Here is a 22,938-nt window from a genome sequence, read left to right as displayed (position 1 = left end):
TGTCAGAAAATGGTTAAAAAAAACTTTCTAACGGTGCCTCATTCATTCCTGTACGTGTTAAGAAAGAGATGTTGACTCACGAAATAATATACATGGTTAGCAGCCATTTGGAACGGCAATAGAAGGGAGAACCCATAGAGGTACTCAGGATACCCTCCGCCACACACCGTCAGGTGGCTTGCGGAGTATGGATCTAGATGTAGATGTAGAAGTAGCAGTGCTCTGGTCTATACCAAAAGCACAACACGGAGAACGAGTCTGTTGTTATTACGATATCGTCAGCTTAGATCGCCATACTGTATCTCAGCGCCCATTCAATAGCTAAGAGTACCGCTCGTGTTGTGGATAATAATTTTCTGTACATGAACTGCTTTATACCAAAATGTAGACTTTCACGGCCGGAAATGTCATGTCCATTATAATTATCCGGGCTGTTATGCCGTGGTCGGTTTATGAATTATGTGCCAATTCCCAACGTTTCGTCCCCGTCTGCGGAGGACATCTTCAAGGGGGTCTGTAGCTCGATGGAAGGTCCAACACACCCACTGGCTCGCTACTGACTGCCGCTACATTCCATGTCCTCGCGCTCCCGCGCTGAGGCGTGACGTCTCGTGTTTTGAAAACGTCAGTGCAATTGGCCGCTGTCCGCTGCTGTCGATCGCCGTTGCCATCACCCAGTAGTAGACGGGTGGTACACATCTTCTTCAACACCGGCGTCCATATACCGTTTAATTTCACGCCCTCCTCCTTTGGACTGAAATTATTAGGGTGTTTGGCGATTTCGATTGCCTCCCTGTAGAGCCTATCGTAATATCCGCTTGTGGCCGCTAGTACTTGCGTCTCCTCGAAATGAATATGGTGGTTACCTGGCTGGAAAGCATGCTCCGCAACAGCTGATCGTTCCGTTTCTCCTCTTCTACAATTGCCCTCGCGCTCTTCCAAACGTTTTGAAACAGTTCTTTTGGTGGTAACCACATAAACATCTACACAGCCGCATGGGATCCTATACAATCCAGCTTCTTCCAATGGTTTGCAAGCGTCCTTGGCAGGTTTAAGGTATTCCTGTATCTTCCTGGTGGGCTCGTAAATTACGGTAATATTCCGCTTCGTCGAGATCCTCCCTATTCTTTCCGTTACATTTTTAACAAACGGCAGGAAAACCTTAGATTTTGCAGTAGCCTGTACGTCACTATGATTTCTGCAAGGCTGTTTCAACGCACGTTTTATTTCGGCGGACGAATATCCGTTCTTCATTAGTGCATTGTGGAGATGTTCCATCGCAGCGTCGAGCAACTCAGGTTCATAAATATTTCTAGCTCTGTCCGCTAACGTCTTGATAACACCCCTCTTCTGTTGTGGATGTGGTTCGAATCCCGATACAAACAACGGTCCGTGTGCGTGGGTTTGCGGTATACTGACTGGCCCAAACTACCATTTTCGTTTCTAAAAACAAGAACATCGAGGAAATATAATTTGCCGTCTACCTCCTCCTCCGTTGTAAACTGAATTCTCGAGTTTATACTACTCAGATGTTCGTGGACATGGCATGGAGGAACTAAGCCGGTTTCACGAACCATTGGGAAAAACTGGAGTGTATAGGATGCCATGCAGCTGTGGAGATGTTTATGTGGGTTCCACTAGCCTGGAATGTAGCGGCAGTCAGTAGCGAGCCAGTGGGTGTGTTGGACCTTCCATCCAGCTACAGGCCCCCTTGAAGATGTCCTCCGCAGACGGGGACGAAACGTTGGGAATTGACACAGAATTCATCGACCGACCACGGCATAACAGCCCGGATAATTATAATGGACATGAGTTGCTTTTACTGCGTTTATCACACTTGTAGCTGTGCTGTAAAGAAATTGCAGTGTGTATTCCGAGGACACACCGCGTGCGTCGACGGCGTGTTCTCGGTTGCGCGCCACGGGAGAGCTGAGAGAGAGAGAGAGAGAGAGAGAGAGAGAGAGAGAGAGAGAGAACGCCGCGGAACAGGGAGCCGGCGGGTGAGCCGGGTGACCTGGTGGTGGAATGCGGGCTCGGGTTGCGTCGCGGAACTGCAGCACAGGCCTGTGCTGTCTGCGCACAGTGTCTGCAGCTCCCCCTGCCCTTAGGTGCTCCTTAAACACATCGGGACACACAAACCTCACCGAGAAGTACTCACGCTTCCTCAGATTCCTTTCGAAGCAAAATAAAGCCACTAAGAAGAATATAATAATTCCAATTCCAAAGAAATCAGGTGCTGACAGGGGTGAAAATTGCAGAACTATCAATTCAGCTGGGTTCCCACGGGGCCTGAGCACGAATGTGTGCCACGCTTTCGTGCTTGATTTCGTGCCATGACAGGAGTGAAACCATCAGTCGTGGACCGTGGACAGTTCACACGGAACGAAGTGTCAACGAAAGCGTGATTCAGTTGATCGCGCGAAGCCGGCCATGAACGAGCTCCTTATCGAGAGTTGTGCTGTGGTGAGTTCGGTTTTTGCTAGTGTTTTGGCACAGAGAATGAATCGGTTGGTGGAACCTCAAGAAAAACGGAAGAAAAGACGATGGTGGGTCAGAAACTGGATACTTCAAAGAACATCGAGGGCACATAATTTGGTTGACATGGAACTAAGAAACCATTACCCTGAAAATTTCAGAAACTTATTACGAATGTCTCAGGCGCAGTTTGACTACCTTTTGGAACGCGTTTCACCTCTGATTTCAAAATCAGATACTACTATGAGACAAGCAGTAAAAGCAAAAATTAAAGTTCAAGTAACTTTACGCTATTTAGCCACAGGGGACTCTTTTAAAAGTCTGGAATATTTATTTCGTGTTCCAAAGAACACAATTAGTAAATTTATACCTGAAACCTGCGAAGCAGTCCACAAGGCACTTAACGAATACATACAGGTAATTACAATAACATACAGTATAGAACTTTTTCGTTTATTTTATTTGAATTTTCAACATACTAATGTACAAGTATTCTAGGTCTAAGTATTTAAGGAATAGAAAGAAACAATAATACGAAAATGGTTGATCAGCATCATAATATTGATGATTAAAAATGTTTCCAGAATAGAAAGAAAGTAATCGTTTGAGTAATAAAATAAGATCGACCTATAAATTTGTAAATAAATAGTCATCTGAGAAATCAGCAAATATAGTTGCCATCTTGTTGTTCGTAGCACTAGATGTTGTAATCTGACACAGCCACAGACGAGGCAAACTCACGTCTGAAAATCAGACACGTTTGATATGAAGCGTGAGCCCTCACGTCTGCCCGTGACGTCACAGTCAAACTCACGTCTCTTCGTTCACACGGGTAGTGTTCCACGACAGCATGTCTCACGATAGTGATCGAATCGCCCCCCTCCTCCCCCACCCCAAAAAAAAGTAAAAACTGGTAGAAGCCGACCTCGGGGAAAGTCAGTTTGGATTCTAGAGAAATGTTGGTACACGCTAGGCAATACTGACCCTACGACTTATCTTACTGGATATTTTAAGGAAAGGCAAATCTACGTTTCAAACAATTGTAGACTTAGAGAAAGCTTTTGATAATGTTAACTGGAATACTCTCTTTCAAATTCTAAAGGTGCCAGTGGTACAATACAGGGAGCGAAAGGCTATTTACAATATGTACAAAATCAGATGGCAGTAATAAGAGTCGAATGGCAAACAAAAGGGAAGCAATGGTTGGGAAGGGAGTAAGACAGGATTGTAGCCTAACAGGATTGTAGGCTATCCCCAACGTTATTCAATCTGTATACTGAGTAAGCAGTAAGAGAAACAAAAGAAGAATCTGAACTATGAATTAAAGCCAAGGGGCCGCCCGAAGCGGCCGTGCAGTTCTAGGCGCTGCAGGCTGGAACCGCGAGACCGATTGAAGGCTGATTGCATTTTCCCAGTATGCTGCCGACCGTTTGGCCGAGTGGTACTAGGAGCTTCAGTCAAGAACTGCACTGCTGCTACGGTCGCAGGTTCGAATCCTGCCTCGGGCATGGATGTGTGTGATGTCCTTAGGTTTGTCAGGTCTAACTAGTTCTAAGTTCTAGGGGACTAATGACCTCAGAAGTTAAGTCCCATAGTGCTCAGAGCCATTTGAACCAAACTCAGGGAGAAGAAATAAAAACATTGAGGTTCGCCGATGATTTCTGTCAGAGACAGCAAAGAGTAGTTAAACGGAATGGACAGTATCTTTAAAGGAGGATTAAGATGAACATCAACAAAAGCAAAACGCGGATAATGGAATGTAGTCGAATGAAATCAGACGATGCTGAGGGAGTTAGATTAGGAAATGCGACACTTAAAGTGGTAGATCAGTTTTGCTGTTTGGGAAGCAAAATAAGTGATAATGGTCGAAGCATGGAGGATATAAAATTTAGACTAGCGATGGTAAGGAAAGCGTTTCTGAAGAAGAAAAATTTAACTTTGAGTATTGATTTAAGAGTTAGGAACTTCTTTCTGAAAGTATTTGTATGGATTATAGCCTTGTACGGAAGTGAAATATGGACGATAAACATTTTACACTAGAGAAAAGAAGCTTTTTAGATGTGGTGCTACAGAAGAACCCTGAAGATTAGACAGGCACGTAACTAACGAGAAGGTACTGAACAGAATTGGGGAGAAAAGAAATTTGTGGTACAATCAACGGATCACTAATTTAATACTGGAGGGAAGTGTGGGAGGTAAAAATCATAGAGAGAGACCAAGAGAAGAATACAGTAAGCAGATTCAGAGGGATGTAGGTCACAGTAGTTACTCGGAGAGGAAGAGGCTTGTACAGGATAGAATAGCTGGGAGGTCTGCTTCAAACCAGTCTTTGGACTGAAGACCACTGCAACAACAACTCACCACATGCATTGCATTAATGACTACGATTCTTTTTCTTTCTAAACTGACGTTTACAAAACACGTGACGTCACGCCTCAGCGCGGGAGCGCGCGGACACGGAATTTAGTGGCAGTCAGTAGCGAGCCAGTGGGTGTGTTGGACTTTCCATCCACCTACAGACCCCCTTGAAAATGTCCTCCGCAGACGGGGACGAAACGTTGGGAATTGACACAGAATTCATCGACCGACCACTGCATAACAGCCCGGATAATTACAATGGACATGACACTTCCGGCCGTGAAAGTCTACATTTTAGTATAGAAAACATCAGGTTTGTTACGTCCACCTGAAAACGATTTTGTGCAAATAAATGGCATCTGATGTGAACTAAAATAAACTATGGAGGAGGTCTATGAGACAATTTCCGAATAATAAAAAGTTTAATCATGACTTCAGTTTTGTTCATTATACTGTGACCTAGCTACCTGTTGAGATGAGAAATTACGTGTTATTCCGGATGACTTTTAGTATTTGCTCCTAGTGCAGATACGCTTCAACAACAAACGAGGTAACTTACTGCAGAAAGTATGAGATCAGTCTTAAAAGATTAAATAGATTAAAATAACGGATAAACTGAAGCCTTCCACAAGACTTCGTCTACTCACAAACTGTCATCTTTCAAACTAATCGAGAATACGAGCTACGCTACAAAACGACAACACAACATGCATTCCAAAATATAGACACAAAAAAATATTGTTAGTGTCCCGTTTTCTGCTTGTGTACATGTGATGCTACAAGCCACAACATTACGTCACATGATTAGCGGCATCCGATATCGGAAGGTGTAATTGACGCAAGTATTTACACTGATCACCCAGAACATTATGACCACAAACCTACTATAGATATGTACCCGTCCTGACGATAGCAGCGTCACGTGGCGAGGAGTAACCAAGCACGGTGCATTGTAGATCTGTGAGCGTGCTGTCCAGGTGCAGAATGGGGAGAGCGCGCTATCTATTTGAGTTTGACCGAGGACCGATTGTGATAGCCCGGAGGCTCCGCGCGACCATTTTGGAAACTGCACGACTTGTCGAGTGTTCGAAGAGTGCTGTGGTGACTGTCTTCAACTCGTGGTGAACCCAATATGAAACCACGCCCATACGTCGTGGAGTTGGGCGGTCACCTCTCTTTACAAATGTCGGATGTCTTAGGCTTGCGGGCTGGTGGCGGAACTAGTATCAAACTTTCATGCTGGACAGAGTACAAGTGTGTCTGAAAACACTCCTGATGGGCCTTCGCAGCCGACGACACACGCATGTGCTAATATTAACACCACGACATCGGCAACTACGGCTGAAATGGGCACGTGACTATCGGCACTGTACGTTGGCGCAATGGTAGAGCGTTGCATGGTCTGATGAATCCCGATACCTTCTTCAACCTACCGATGGAAGGGCGCGAATCCATCGTCTTCCAGGAAAACAGCTCCTTGACGCATGTATTGCACAACGGAGACAAGATGGCGGTGGCTCCATTATGCTCTGGGGAACAATGACGTGGGCGTCCATGGCTCCAGTGGAGCTCATGCAACGTGCATAGTACACTGGTTGCTGACCCAGTACACCTCTTCACGACGAAAATGTTTCCCGACGGCAGTGGCATTTTTCAACAAGATAATGCACCATGTCACAAGGCCAGGAGTGTGACTGCGGGGTTCGAGGAACACAGTGGCGAGTTCTAGTTGATGTGCTGACCTCCCAACTTGCCAGAACTGAGCCCGATCGAACACATCTAGGATGTGATTGACCGTGGCGTCAGATCTCGTCGCCCCCTCCCGTCTCCCCGGAGTTTATGGAAATCAAGTGAATTGTGTCTGCAAATGTGGTGCTAGGTCCCTCCAGCGACCTACCAGGTCTCATTGCTTTCATGCTACGATGCGTCGCCGCTGTTATCTGTGCCAAAGGTGGACGTACCGTTTATTAGGTAGGTGGTCATAATGATATCGTCGGTCAGAGTATAATCAACCCATCGAGAACAGAGGAAGTGAAAGTTAACAGCGAAGGCGTAGAATCACATGCCGAGAGTTTATATTCTGGACATTTGAAGACAGTGACTGCATGTAAAACAAAACAAGTAAACTGATAATGGTCCGCAGTTTGTTTGATAAGCGCAGGTTGTCCGTCTAAGCTTTCTAGACGTCTGAAACAGAAAGCTTACAGTCAAGCTGTGTTACCCAGTGACTTGTGAAAGTGAGGAATGGAATTTAAATACGAAAAGCATTGGAGAACCGGGAGTTTCTCAGAAAAATGGTTCAAATGGCTCTGAGCACTATGGGACTTAACATCTGTAGTCATCAGTCCCCTAGAACTTAGAGCTACTTAAACGTAACTAACTTAAGGACATCACACACATCCATGCCCGAGGCAGGATTCGAACCTGCGACCGTAGCAGTCGCGCGGTTCCGGACTGAGCGCCTGAACCGCTAGACCAGTTTCGCAGAGAACAATAAATAAATATACGAAAACTATTACACAACAGAGGAAGGGAAAAGATAACACGACTACAACGGAACATACTGGGGGGAAGGCATGGCATACAGCCAGGCATATAGCTGTCAGATGGAGCAAGGAAATTCTCTGCAAGGTTCCAAAAGACAACAAATGACCGAGGAAACGATTTAAGGTGGGCACATGACGTTAGAAGGCACGCAGGAGCAACTTGGACGTGTGTAGCTGGGAACTGTGATTCAGGACGAAGTCTGGAGGACAATGGAGGTCAAATGATTGATGATAATCTGTCACAACGGTATAACTTTACACATTTCCTTGTGTTAAGAGCAACCTCACAGTCCCTGTAGCAGGCAGTATTTACCTACATAAGTTGAACGTAAGTTGTTGTTGTTGTTGTCTTCAGTCCTGAGACTGGTTTGATGCAGCTCTCCATGCTACTCTATCCTGTGCAAGCTGCTTCATCTCCCAGTACCTACTGCAACCTACATCCTTCTGAATCTGCTTAGTGTACTCATCTCTCGGTCTCCCTCTACGATTTTTACCCTCCACGCTGCCCTCCAATGCTAAATTTGTGATCCCTTGATGCCTCAGAACATGTCCTACCAACCGATCCCTTCTTCTGGTCAAGTTGTGCCACAGACTTCTCTTCTCCCCAATCCTATTCAATACTTCCTCATTAGTTATGCGATCTACCCATCTAATCTTCAGCATTCTTCTGTAGCACCACATTTCGAAAGCTTCTATTCTCTTCTTGTCCAAACTATTTATCGTCCATGTTTCACTTCCATACATGGCTACACTCCAAACAAATACTTTCAGAAACGACTTCCTGATACTTAAATCTATATTCGATGTTAACAAATTTCTCTTCTTCAGAAACGCTTTTCTTGCCATTGCCAGTCTACATTTTATATCCTCTCTACTTCGACCATCATCAGTTATTTTACTTCCTAAATAGCAAAACTCCTTTACTACTTTAAGTGTCTCATTTCCTAATCTAATTCCCTCAGCATCACCCGATTTAATTTGACTACATTCCATTATCCTCGTTTTGCTTTTGTTAATGTTCATCTTATATCCTCCTTTCACGACACTGTCCATTCCGTTCAACTGCTCTTCCAAGTCCTTTGCCGTCTCTGACAGAATTACAATGTCATCGGCGAACCTCAAAGTTTTTACTTCGTCTCCATGAATTTTAATACCTACTCCGAATTTTTCTTTTGTTTCCTTTACTGCTTGCTCAATATACAGATTGAATAACATCGGGGAGAGGCTACAACCCTGTCTCACTCCTTTCCCAACCACTGCTTCCCTTTCATGCCCCTCGACTCTTATTACTGCCATCTGGTTTCTGTACAAATTATAAATAGCCTTTCGCTCCCTGTATTTTACCCCTGCCACCTTTAGAATTTGAAAAAGAGTATTCCAGTCAACATTGTCAAAAGCTTTCTCTAAGTCTACAAATGCTAGAAACGTAGGTTTGCCTTTTCTTAATCTTTCTTCTAAGATAAGTCGTAAGGTCAGTATTGCCTCACGTGTTCCAACATTTCGACGGAATCCAAACTGATCCTCCCCGAGGTCTGCATCTACCAGTTTTTCCATTCGTCTGTAAAGAATTCGCGTTAGTATTTTGCAGCCGTGGCTTATTAAACTGATAGTTCGGTAATTTTCACATCTGTCAGCACCTGCTTTCTTTGGGATTGGAATTATTATATTCTTCTTGAAGTCTGAGGGTATTTCGCCTGTCTCATACATCTTGCTCACCAGCTGGTAGAGTTTTGTGAACGTAAGTATAATTTTTATTAAGATGGGTAGTATTTCACCCTATACCGACGATGAGTTAAAGCTTCTGCGGCGATCCCAGGGCAGCAATAGATACGGGCAGGAAAGTTTACTTCAGAAGATAACTCGACGATCAACGGGAAATTGTCTCTTTTTAATGAAATACAGCGAATTTTACCCTGTCCCGCGTAATAAACGCTTCAAATCGAGAACATCAGTGACTACTGACAGCTACTTAATTCTGACATTAATAATTGACGTTTCTGTCAGCGCTGACTGTGGCGTATAAACTAGTTTAGAGTAAGAGTCCATTTCCCGTCTTATGAAACCTTTTCACAGGTGCTTTGCGTCCGCTCGATGCCAACCTTAGTGATTAAACAATTTTCCGTGCGATAGCTATTTGTCTGTCGTGGTTGCATACAGTTCTTCATCAGCGCTTTTGCGTAATTTTGTAACAAGTATGCCATAAATGAACATGTAATTGCATTATGCCATTTAAATTTCGCTTAGACAAACTCTGTGTCAGTTACAGTGTAAACTCGGCTTATAATGTGTACTGACATTCGAAAATATTGTTTAATGTTGCCATAACTGCCGGCCGGAGTGGCCGAGCGGTTCTAGGCGCTACAATCTGGAACCGCGAGACCGCTACGATCGCAGGTACGAATTCTGCCTTGGACATGGATGTGAGTGATGTCATTAGGATAGTTACGTTTAAAAAGTTCTAAGTTCTAGGAGACTGATGGCCTTAGAAAATAACTCCCATAGTGCTCAGAGCCATTTGAACCATTTTTGCACCGCTATCCTTGTTTCCTCCAGAATTACCACGAAATCTAAAGCAAGAATAAAGTCTTTCTTGAAACTCGACGCCGATCACATATGCTACAGTAATTCACCACTGAGAAAATATCAGATGTCGAATCTTCCAGTGACTTCTGACGATATGGCACAGGAATTTGTAACCAAAGGGTTGTTTGCTCCCGATAAATTAGAAATCTTTTTGTAATCGCAGTAATAGAAGGATTTAATAGGAGCGTGAACGGTCTGCAGAATCAGCAGAGTGAAAAGTACAAGGGCAACAAAATGAAGCAGTCTTGTATTCCAATAAAAGCAACAGTCTTCAGGTAACAGCGGCTTTTAAATTGGAAAAAGAAAGAGAAGCGGTATAAATGTCTGTGAAAATTTTTTTTAAGGTAAATAGTCCATTCCAGAAACTAGAAAACGAAGATTTTCGGTACTGGATAAACGAATTTATTGAAGGCGAGCGACTATTAACAGTAGAAATATAGTTTGACCTGCACGATATAAAAAGTGAAATATAATACTTAATAAAATATTTTGTTCTATTAGAGTATCAAGTTATGTTAAAAATCAGATAACTAATATTATAATTGTTCCTTTTCAAGTGCTGGTAACATGGAACGTGTAAGAACAACGTGCCTTCAACAGAACGACGGCAGAAAAATAATGTAATGGAGCAGAGAGCTGGAAAACACGTTACATCAGCCGACGAGACCACGGACAAAAAATACCACTGTATTTCTGCTTTGTTATTGCGAACCATTGAAACACGGAGCGAGAGACATTTCTTGTTGCAAGTACACAGCTTCTCCAGACAATGAACCCAATGCAAGGTGCTCGTGCAGTTATGGGGACTCTTCAGAAATACAACACACAGTACGATAATGTGAAAAGAGTAATGAGTGACAGTGCTCGATAATGAACAAATAAATATGGTGGCTCTTTGAAATCTATCATACGTCATAATTTAAACCATGATGAGTGCTGTGCATATATGAATCAGATTGCGAACGTTTCTTTGATGGACCTTAGGAAGCTGTAAGCGACAATAAGCATTTTAAATAGGGCGTTCTTGAACACCTGAAAGAAGAAATCTTTGTATTGGCAGCATCTGGAGGAAAAGAACAGAGATCAAAAGGGTTTTCCTCTTCAGGTTTTAACGTGCTGGATCACTTGGATCTTAACACCCACTTACGTGGCGGTACATTTTGAAGAAATGGTTTAATTCTTCCGTAGCGATGTCGTGGATTTAACGCTCGTTTAATAAAATGTGAGAGACTTAATTAGTATTACGCTCTTCTTAAAGACTTCTGAATGTCCCACTTCTTAAGAACGTTATTCAAAGTTAAAACAACTAGAAGAATATTTTAGTATAATGGGCGAAGGAAGTTTTGGTGAGGAAACAAACAGTATTTTAACAAAAATAATTGTTTCATGCAGAAATTAAGAAAGAATTGAAGCGCAATAGGTTGCATATTCAGACGAGGTTGTCAACTTACGCGGTCACAGGTAGAAAACTAATTAGTCTAGAAAGGCTTAGGAAGTCAAATTTTGACCCAAGCACAATAAGCTTGAACCCCATTCATGCACGTACGGCAAGGGTTTTCCAGTATGTATCTGGACTGACTGGTTTCAGTATTACAGATATAGATAAAAATTTCTTGATGTCCTTGGGGTCAGGAAAAATTGACATAGTCAGATGTCTACAGACAACGGGCGTCATCAGTCAGCAGTTATGACCCTGAAGGCTATTTCGGGTTGCGTGTTCCAATGCAGACTGCGAAGGGCTGTTTTCTAATTACAGTGAGTGTTGACAGATAGGCGGCACAATCTCTCGGAAGTTAAGCGAGAAATAATGATGATAATGTCGTTTGGCTGAAAATCTACTTGCCTTAAAATGTTATTGTTTTTCTTTGTTCTTGATATGTCAGTGTCACGTAAATAAATGTGTGTGTTCAGTGTAATAAATATAATGTAAATTATAAGTATAGTTTCGTTTTCAACATAAAATTGAAAAATAGTTAAACAGGACGAAAATAATAATCAAAAACAGAAATAATCCGGCAGTAAATAATACAGAAAAATACCACCGACATCAGTAAAAAAAATAAAAGAAATAAAAAACACCGAAATTTTCCGAAACAAAGAACGATGCTTTTCCTTTTCCTAGCAGTAGATAATGGAGATGTAATTATCCTTTTTTAACTTACTGGTTCAACATTGTGGACACAAAGGGTACACACAAACAGTACGCTGTTAAACTTTGATTTTAGGTGCGCACATCACTGTAATGGAACGAGGTCTGCCGGTAGTGTTATGCACGTGGCAAAAGTTCTCTTTGTTGTAAGACAAATGCCGAGGTTGTTAATCCTCACCCATTTTCTCGCAATGGTGGACCGCCGTGCCCCAAAACCAACCAAACTGGTATTTTCTGAAAGGAGCCGATACTTTAGAATGGGTCGAACCGCTAACAAATCAAGGATTTACTGAATGATTAATTTGGGTCTGGGAAATGATGATTACGAGCCTCAAGCTGCAGAAGAAGAAAATGTGCACGCTGAACTGCCACCAGTTGAAGTTGACAGTGAAGATGCTAAATGTGTGCTACTGCTAAAGACTGAATGTCATTCCTCATTCTATTATATATATATATATATATATATATATATATATATATATATATATATATATATATATATATATATATATATATATATATATAGGGGGTGAGTAACCCTTTCGTAAACCACATCAAATACTGACGATCCGATTCCACAGACCGGGGGGCTAGTGTAATTGTTTAATACAAACCATACTAAAATGCACGGAAGTATGTTTTTTAACCCAAACCTACGTTTTTTTTAAAATGGAACCACGTTAGTTTTGTTAGCACATCTGAACATATAAACAAATGCGTAATCAGTGCCGTTTGATGCATTGTAAACGCTTGCCTGCCACGGTGGTCTCACGGTTCTAGGCGCGCAGTGTGGAACCGCGCGACTGTTACGGTCGCAGGTTTGAATCCTGCCTCGGGCATGGATGTGTGTGATGTCCTTAGGTTAGTTAGGTTTAAGTAATTCTAAGTTCTAGGGGACTAATGACCACAGCAGTTAAGTCCCATAGTGCTCAGAGCCATTTGAACCATTTTTTGCGTTGTAAAATGTTAATTACATCCGGAGATATTGTAGCCTAAAGTTGACGCTTAAAACCTCCGACGTTCAGTTGCGTGTTGTAGCAAACATGGGCCACGGTCGGCGAGCAGCATCTGCAGGGACATGTTTACGATAACGATCGTGTTTACGAATGTGGTTGCAGTGCACTGTTGTGGTTTGGTCTAGCTGTCGCAGTGTCCGCATGTAGCGCTTGCTGCTATTGTTATTCTGCATTCGTCTCCTCACGCAGACCAAATGTAGTACATCGTGTTACCAGACGTCTGTGATAGTGTAGTGTTGTAGGAACTGTGACCATAGTGTATTCGAACTCTGAAAAGGCGGAGATGATACTCATCTATGGCGAGTGTCGACGAAATGCAGCTGAAGCCTGCAGGGTGTATGCAGAACGGTACCTGGACAGAGAGCATCCAACGTGCCGCACATTGCAAAACATCTACCGCCAACTGTATGCCACAGATATGGTCGTAGTACGCAAAAGGGGCCCGTCACAGGAGAAGTGGGTGCAGTTGGTGTGTTAGCTGCTGTTGCCATGAACCCACACATGAGTACACGGGACATTGCGAAAAGCTGATGGACTGAGTCAAAGTAGTGTCATGCGCATACTGCATCGTCACCGCTTTCACCCATTTCATGTGTCGCCACATCAGCAATTACATGGTGATGACTTTAATCATCGAGTGCAATGGGCATTAACAGAGAATGCGTTAGAGTTATACCGGTTTACCGATGAAGCGGGTTTCACAAACCACGGGGCAGTGAATCTACTGAACACGCATTACTGGTCCGTGGACAATCCTCGCTGGCTCAGACAGGTATAGCGACAGCGACCGTGGACTGTAAACGTATGGTGCGGAATCATTGGCGACCACCTCATTGGTTCTCACTTCATTGCAGGGGCCCAAACAGCTGCAACATACATCGCATTTCTACAGAATGATCTGCCAACGTTTCCCGAAAATGTCCCACTGGAAACGCGTCGACGTATGTGGTATCAGCATGATGGTGCACCTGCACATTCCGCAAATAAACACTAGGCTGAACCTTGACAGGATGTTCGACGGGCGTTTCATAGGACGTGGAGGACGCATAAATTGGCCAGCCCATTCTCCTGATCTTACACCTCTGGACTTCTTTCTGTGGGGTACGTTGAAGGAGAATGTGTACCGTGATGTGCCTACAACCGCAGAGGATATGAAACAACGTATTGTGGCAGCCTGCGGCGACATTACACCAGATGTACTGCGGCGTGTACAACATTCATTACGCCAGAGATTGCAATTGTGTGCATCAAATTATGGTCACGACATTGAACATCTATTGGCCTGACATGTCGGGACACACTCTATTCCACTCCGTAATTGAAAATGGAAACCACATGTGTACGTGTACCTCACCCCTCATGGTAGTGTACTTGTGTGTCGGTGAAAAAGACCAATAAAAAGGTGTTAGCATGTGGACGTAATGTGCTGTTCCAGTCTCTTCTGTACCCAAGGTCCATCACCGTTCCCTTTGGATCCTTACGTAATCCGGTGCTCTCCGATACACACGATCGAACAAAGGAGGAGTGGTGCTCAAGCGTCAACTTTAGGTTACAATATCTCTTGATGTAATTAACATTTTACAATGCAACAAACTGCACTGATTACGTATTTGTTTATATGTTCATATTTGCTAACAAATCTAACGGGATTCTACTTAAAAAACCTAGGTTTGTGTTAGAAAACATACTTCCGTGCATTTTTTTATGGTTTGTATTAACCAAGCACACTAGCCCCTCTCCTCACGTTCCGTCTGTGGAATCGATTCGTCAGTATTTGATGTGGTTTATGAAATATATCCAGCGGTAATGTTAGGTGACTCAGCCTTATATATAACGGCCCTCAGCCCCGTATATAGTAACATTTATGAAGATTTTGCGTGAGTGACAGCAGGTGTGGATGACTCCTCTCCCCTCTCCGTGTATGCTCAAGTCATTAGTTCAAGTCATAAAACATTTTCTATGTTTTTAATCATAATCAAAGCCTCCCCTCTGACATGTGTTTGCTCATTAATTCAACCTTCCTCATTCACTTCACGAACTTACGCGTAAAGCGCACCCTGAGCCATCTTCGGCGCAGAGCTCTAGCATGACGTACGCTAAAGCAATTAGTTTTATCGGTAACGCTCCGCTGCTTACGAGGAGCAGATATGTGAGTGTCATTGGATGAAAATGTTTTGTTCTGAGGACGTTTCTCCCTGTCTCCTTCCTGATATTGTGACCAAGGGGTAAGTCGTGAATAAGAGATCGATTAAGATACGTTGGTTTATTAGTGATTCCATATAACTAAAGTTTACGTTGTTCCAATTCAGAAATAATGTCGATTAAAGTGCAAGTAGTTCAAACTCAGAGAGAATGTTGTTTGATACAATAAAAGAAGTTCAGTTAACTAAATTCCGACAGTTCAATTTAACGTCAGGTTGCTTAGGGGTATGCTTCAAGCAAGCAGTTACCTGCCTCTAAGTTAAATGCGTTATTTGAAAGGTGCAGCTAGCGTTATCTGTTGCATTTCTTAACTCATTAATTCTAGAGATAATGAAAAGTAATTTAAAGTCGGGCCATTGAGAATAATTAAACAGAATATAGCACCACAATCGTGGCGTAAGGCAAGAGGCCAATTTTTTTCTTAACAAGTGCCATTGGATAGTACAAAGATAATAATGATGACAGCACAAACAAATTGCTTGATTGCCTGTAGCCAAACCACAAGAAAAATAAATTTCGATAACAGACCTCTGGGGTTATCATGCAACCTTGGTCTCCCTCTACGGCTTTGATCTGTGACACTTCCCTCCATCATCAAATCTGCTATACCGTGATGTCTTGGAATAAGACTGATCAATCTATACCTAGTTTTAGTGAACTCGTCCATAATGATTATGGCTCAAAGAATTTTAGGCAGTAAGTAACTTTCTCTCTAAGCATATGTGAGCCCCCCTCCCTTCCCCACATGTTTTCAAGGTCTTTTCGAATAGGGTACAGTTTCGTTGGGAAACCGCTACATTGCTTCCATACAGTCTCGATTTCTCCGCATGTGACACCCATATTTTTGGATCCCTGAAGAAATCCAATCGAGGCCGTCTATTTGCTTCGGAAGAAGATTCACAAATGGTTCAAATGGCACTGAAAACTATGGGACTTAACTTCTGAGGTCATCAGTCTCCTGGAACTTAGCACTACTTAAACCTAACTAACCTAAGGACAACACACACATCCATGCCCGAGGCACGATTCGAACCTGCGACCGTAGCGGTCGCGCTTTCCAAACTGTAGCGCCTAGAAGCGCTCGGCCACTCCGGCCGGCCTCGGACGAAAGTGTGCAGCACTGGGTACAGTCATGGAGCCGTAGGCAACAGCAAATGTTTTTCCACGAAGGCCACAGAGTGTCTTGTCTCACAGTGGGATAAATGTATTGCCACATATGGTGACTGCTTTTGAAATAATAAGCAGCTTACTTATTTTTTCCCATCTGTCTGGTATGTATATATACGGCCGGACGACTTGTCTGACATAGCAGCGGCGGTAGTATTACCAACGTATTCTAGAACACTGCTCATGAAAACGGCATTTTCCGGTGCTCATACCCTTAATTCTGTTGGTGAAAAAAGGTGGCGTCAAACGTTTTTGATGGCCCTTGGGCTGGAGACCATTTGTATATTCAACAGAAGAATCCTCTTAGTATCAGTGCCCTACAGTACAGGGTCCTGCGTAGGGAAATGGAGCAAAATGGGTGGTTCTTTTGGGATTTGTTGTGGTCTGCAATGAGCTTTGTGGGACTTATTGAGGCACTGTTAGTTCATGGGCGGATCCTCTGAAAACTCCCCAAAAAGGATTTGTTTACTATATTTTCGCCGTCACCAGCGTACCAAAACCTAGCCGAGGATTCCAAGACGGTTATGCCCATCAAATGATTGCAATTTTTACGATATGTTCCTAAGATTCCAATCTCGAACAACCTTAAAATCTTTTTTTGTATCTTTATCCATTTCCGAGATACATATGTTAAAATTTACCCTACTCCTAAACACAAAATACGCACGTAAAACCCGGTGTGAGGTGAAATCGCAGTTTATTCAGTGATGTGCACGAACATGCATGTTTTAAAGTGTCTCCCCTATCATCCGGGAAGCCCCTCCCCCCTCATTTTTTTCATGTACAATTCGGTCTGAGGTGTAGTTTTACGGGCCAATACACATCTTTTCATACGAGTTACATGCACTGTTGCAATAGGGAAAAGAAGGAAACCAGCGGAAAAATGCTTCTGCCAGAGCACAATCAATGTGAATATGATCGTGTTTATTCAAAAGACTCAGACTGGAAAGTGGAGTACCGGCTGCCTCATTCCTGAGCACCTTTAAAAATTTTCGCAAAAATTTTGGCGTGTGAACATATTCGCTATTATTAACGCTAAGAAAGAAGAAGACAATACCACTGGCAAAGAGGCAGAGAAGTAATAAATACTGGATGATAGTACACAGTGGTTGTGGAATAGAAAGAGTGAAGAGTCAGCGGTAGTGTGAAAGAGAGGGAGACAGTAGTAGTGGAACTTAGTTGACAGTAACAGAACGTTGCTAGGAAGAGAGCGAAGGAGACAGTGCCAGGGGCGCAGGAATAAAGAGAAAAAGAAATCGGGAGTATACGAGAACCAGTGATAATGAGAGACAGAGTAAATGACACCAAGGAAGAGAGAGTGACACAAGAGAAAGCAGTAGTATGAAGGAAGGATAGATATATCACCATTAAAAGAGAACAGGAGGGACGCAGTGATAGAACGAAGGAGCAGGAGACAGTTAGACACAAAGAAACAATGAAGATGAACTGGGCACAATAATGGAATGAGAATGAGCAATTAGGAGTGGATGAATAATTAGGGACTCACAGTGATGAACTAATCGGTGTGAGTGATTTACAGTTAGGGGACACAGAGGGAGTTTGAGGTAAGGTGAATGTTGAAAAAAACGCGCAAGTATGTTCGCATGCGAAAATATTTGGGTAAATTTTTAAAGGTGCTGAGGAAAGTAGAATCAGGCAGTTGTACTCCATTTTTAAATAAACAACAACGTATTCGATTTTTTTTGTGCTCTTATAGGAGCATTTTTCCGTCCCTGCATTAGTGAAAATCATCTTAAAATTCCTGCAGAACTTCTTTACATCACAGTCACAGACAGTCTGGAATGTATCTCCTTTATGTCAGTGTAAGGTTAACAATATATACACGAAAGTGAAATGTTGAGAAGGAAGAAGACGGCGCATAGCCGGCAAGGAAGGGAAAATATACCGTTATAAAGTTTAGTAGTGGTGGTTTGAATGAACTTCTAGCAGCATGAAATGATTTTTTTACTGCCTTTTCTTATGAAGCAATAATAGCATCAGAGCCGCAGGTAGTTGCTGGAAACTAACGAGCTTGGTGAGAGAAGATCGTGGTTTCGTTAGTTTTTAATGTAAGAAAGTACACTGTTGGCCATTAAAATTTCTACAACAAGAAGATATGCAGATGATAAACAGGTATTCATTGGACAAATATATTATACTAGAACTGACATGTGATACAGTTTGGGTGCATAGATCCTGAGAAATGAGTACCCAGAACAACCACCTCTGGCCGTAATAACGGCCTTGATACGCCTGGGCATTGAGTCAAACATAGCTTGGATGGCGTGGTACATGTACAGCTGCCCATGCAATTTCAACACGATACCACAGTTCATCAAGAGTAGTAACTGACGAATTGTGACGAGCCAGTTGCTCGGCCACCATTGACCACACGTTCTTAATTGGTGAGAGATCTGGAGAATGTGCTGGCCAGGGAGGCAGTCGAACATTTTCTGTATCCAGAAAGGCACGTACAGAACCTGCAACATGCGGTCGTGCATTATCCTGCTGAAATGTAGGGTTTTGCAGGGATCGAATGAAGAGTAGAGCCACGGGTCGTAACACACCTGAAATGTAACGTCAACTGTTCAAAGTTCCGTCAATGCGAACAAGAGGTGACCGAGACGTGTAACCAATGGCACCCCATACCATCATGCCAGGTGATACGCCAGCATGGTGACCATCATGATGCTGTAAACAGAACCTGGATTCAACCAAAAAAATGACGTTTTGCCATTCGTGCACCGAGATTCGTCGTTGAGTACTCTATCGCAGGCCCTCCTGCCTGTGATGCAGCGTCAAGGGTAACCACAGCCATGGTCTCCGAGCCGATAGTCCATGCTGCTGCAAATGTCGTCTAACTGTTCGTGCAGATGGTTGTTGTCTTCCAAACGTCCCCATCTGTTGACTCAGGGATTGAGACGTGGCTGCACGATCCGTTACAGCCATGCGGATAAGATGCTCTTCATCTCAAAGGCTAGTGATACGAAGCCGTTTGGATCCCGCACGGCGTTCCATATTACCCTTCTGAACCCACCGATTCCATATTCTGCTAACTGTCATTGGATCTCGTCAATGCGAGCAGCAATGTCGCGATACGATAAACCGCAATTGCGATAGGCTACCATCCAAGCTTTACCAAAGACGGTAACGTGATGGTACGCATTTCTCCTCCTTACACGAGGCCCCACAACAACGTTTCACCAAGCAACGCCAGTCAGCTGCTGTTTGTGTATGAGAAATCGGTTGGAAACTTTGCTCATGTCGCCACCGGCGTCAATCTTGTGTGATTGCTCTGGAAAGCCTAATCGTTAGCATATCACAGCACCTTCTTCTTGTCGGTTAAATTTCGCTTCTGTAGCAAGTCATCTTCGTGGTGTAGCAATTTTTAATTGCCATTAGTGTATAAACATTAATATTAAAATACGACACTCAACATATGAAGGGACTCCTATGATGGAGATATTTAGCTTCTGGCCATTTGAGGGCATCTTAGTCTGGCAGCTGGCTCGCTGCACTATGCACTCATTTCGCTCACCTGTCTGGGTAGGGTGATGACCTTTACAGTTATCCACGCTGAGGGGAAGTTTGTGAGTTTCAAGCAGGCAATATAAATTCCTGCTTTGTAGGATATTTTGGGAGGGGGAAGGTGTTTTAGGAGTGGGGTGCGGACGCAGTCGAGGCCAGGAGCCTTTTGGTTGCCCTGCGGCTTGATGAGTGCACATATTGACGGCTCGTTAACAGGTATGAATTCTGTCATTGGGCTCGTATTTCTTATCTGAATCATTCGTCCGGCAACTATTCTCTCCTGCCTGTCGCTCACATGGTGGATGATGTGAGCCCGGAATTGTGACTCTAGTGATTTTTCCATTATTTTCGCCTTTTCCTGTTCGTCGTATGCAAGACCGTTCTCGTCGAGGAGTGACTTGCTTTCTCTGGTGGGATCTTTCCGCTGTCGGGTTATTTTCCAGATTTTGCGTATGGATACGTCTACTTCGGCGGATCTTTGTTTCTCCTCCCAGCAGGGGCTCCTGTGCTCTTGTAGTCATCGGCCGGGTTGCGATAGCGTTGCCACAGTCTACGCCTCCTGTGTTTAGCGACTATGAGGTCCCAGATGTCAGGGGGCAGGTCCCTGGCGCCAGGCTCTGTGGTGAACCTAACGGTAGTTGCGCGAGCACAGGCGTGGAGAATGTCAGTGAATTTCTCAATGGCTTCGTCCACGTCTTCTTCTGTCTGGAGTGGGGGATTTTCCTCCATGTGCCCATGTGCTCTCCCACAAGGTAGGTATATCTGTCTCAATTTGTGATGACTTGTGTATTTGCCATCCTCCCGGCATCGTCTTCTTACACGCCTCTTTAGAGACCAGTAACACGCACATAAAACAACAAACACAAGCTTACTCACATGCCGTGCAGGATTAGCCGAGCGGTCCAAGGCGCTGCAGTTATGGACTGTGCATCTGATTGAAATGGAGGTTCGAGCCCTCCCTCGGGCATGGGTGTGTGTGTTTGTCCTTAGGATAATTTAGGTTAAGTAGTGTATAAGCTTAGGGACTGACGACCTTAGCAGTTAAGTCCCATAAGATTTCACACACATTTGAACATTTTTTCTTACGCACAGAAAACACACACACAACCCCAATCTCTCATTAAAAAAAGAGTCCCTAGTGCGTTCGGAAGTTAGACGGGCACAGCCCAGTGGTACTTCGTGTACAACAAGAACACCCATAGCCTCGCCGTCCGCTGTCTGACACCGCTCTGCTCTGGTCTCGCTCTGAACCCACCTACAGGCAGCAGGTACCCTCAACAAGTCATGCATTAGAAGCATCAGCTCCAGCTGACAGCTGAAATGAAAGATTCTTCTAAAATCTCAAAAACATTTAAGTGTGCAGGGCGTGCAAATTTATAGCGGTCATTTCATAATTTATGTGGATCTTTTGGTTTAGCAACTTTAACGTCTAATTACGAGTTCAACAAATAATGCAACAAACTTTATTTCTGAGAGAAAGTTGATTTTATTCAGGATTGCAATATATCCTATTACTACCCATTTTTCAATATAATTAGAGCGTCTCCAGTGAAACATTTAGAATAGATTTAAAAACAGTATTTTTAAAGCAGAGACATTTAAAATTTGAATAATAAGTGGACACTAGCCGCTCAGGCGAACATACATTTTTCTCAGTATTATAATAATTTCTCTGTGTAAGTTTCGAGGGCAAATAAATATAACAAAATGATCTAAAGAGACGACAAGATAAGCTCTTTTTTTAATTTTTTTAGTCGTCTTCTCTTCTTCTCTTTTCTTGGTTGCGTGTAGACGGACATCTTGCGAGTGCTGGCAAATGTAAGCATATTTGTATGAGTTAAGCAGATAATATATTGATTTAATATTATTGTGCACTTTTAATTTGTAAGAGGTGATCCCGATTTCATGTCCGCCTTCCTTTAATTAACCTACATTCGAGTAATTTACAGTCCAACAATCTCAGGGCCGATGCAGCCAACGACGCCATTACGTTGCGATATTAAGTTATAAGATTTAGCGGAAGCGAAAAACTTGCCCGCTATAACATAATGTACATTCTTCTCCAGATCCGCCAGACGTTGTATAAAATACGTAGCTTTAAAATTCTTATTTGCAGTACAACAGCCGAAAGCCAGAGCCAGGACTCCAACTACAGTGCAATGGTTAACGGAGGCAAGAATAAATACTCTCGAGGGTGTGTGGGCCGCAATTGTAATTAATAACTAAAGATTTTTTGCTTTAAAGTGAACTGACTAGCCGAGGAAATTAATATGAAAAGTTTATTCCTTTGTTCAACTTATATGTTCATGCTTTAAGATTCAGTGAGTCTAACGTTCATTAACGTAAAAAATAAATTCCACTCAAGTTTAATATTGTTAAAAAAAGAGAACTTCACAAAAACATTTAAATGTAAATCAAAATTGAATGAGATATCATTTGATTAAGGTCCACCACGTAAGTCGGCAACAATCAACATTACCAATCAATTCCTCTAATTAATTTACGACGGCCGACGGACGCGAGGTAATCTCCGTTCAACTGTTCAATGCGACGGTCTTACGCCACTGTAGTGGGAAGGTCTGTATGCCCACATGATATCACTCTACTGGTCTCGCTGCGTCAGTAACCCCCCCCCCCCCCCCTACCATCCACGTACTGTTTCCCATTGGGCCAAACAGATGGAAGTCTGAGGGTGTGAGATCCGGGATGTAAGGCGGATGAGTAAGAACAGCCTAATGGAGTTTTGTGAGCACCTCCCGTGTGCCGACAGACACGACCACTTGAACAGCGAGTTGTTTGTGGTCTGTCGATAACCTCGAATGAGTGTGTCCGCAAGTTCCAATGTTGCAGGGGTCACAGCTGTATGCGGCGACTGGCACGCGGGAGATGGGACAGGTTTTCGCGACCTTGTTGC

This window comes from Schistocerca gregaria, chromosome 4 (assembly GCF_023897955.1).
Source record: "Schistocerca gregaria isolate iqSchGreg1 chromosome 4, iqSchGreg1.2, whole genome shotgun sequence".
NCBI classification, from domain to species: Eukaryota; Metazoa; Arthropoda; class Insecta; order Orthoptera; family Acrididae; genus Schistocerca; species Schistocerca gregaria.
The sequence above is the reverse complement of the archived record's forward strand: the minus strand, read 5'-3'. Positions refer to the sequence as shown.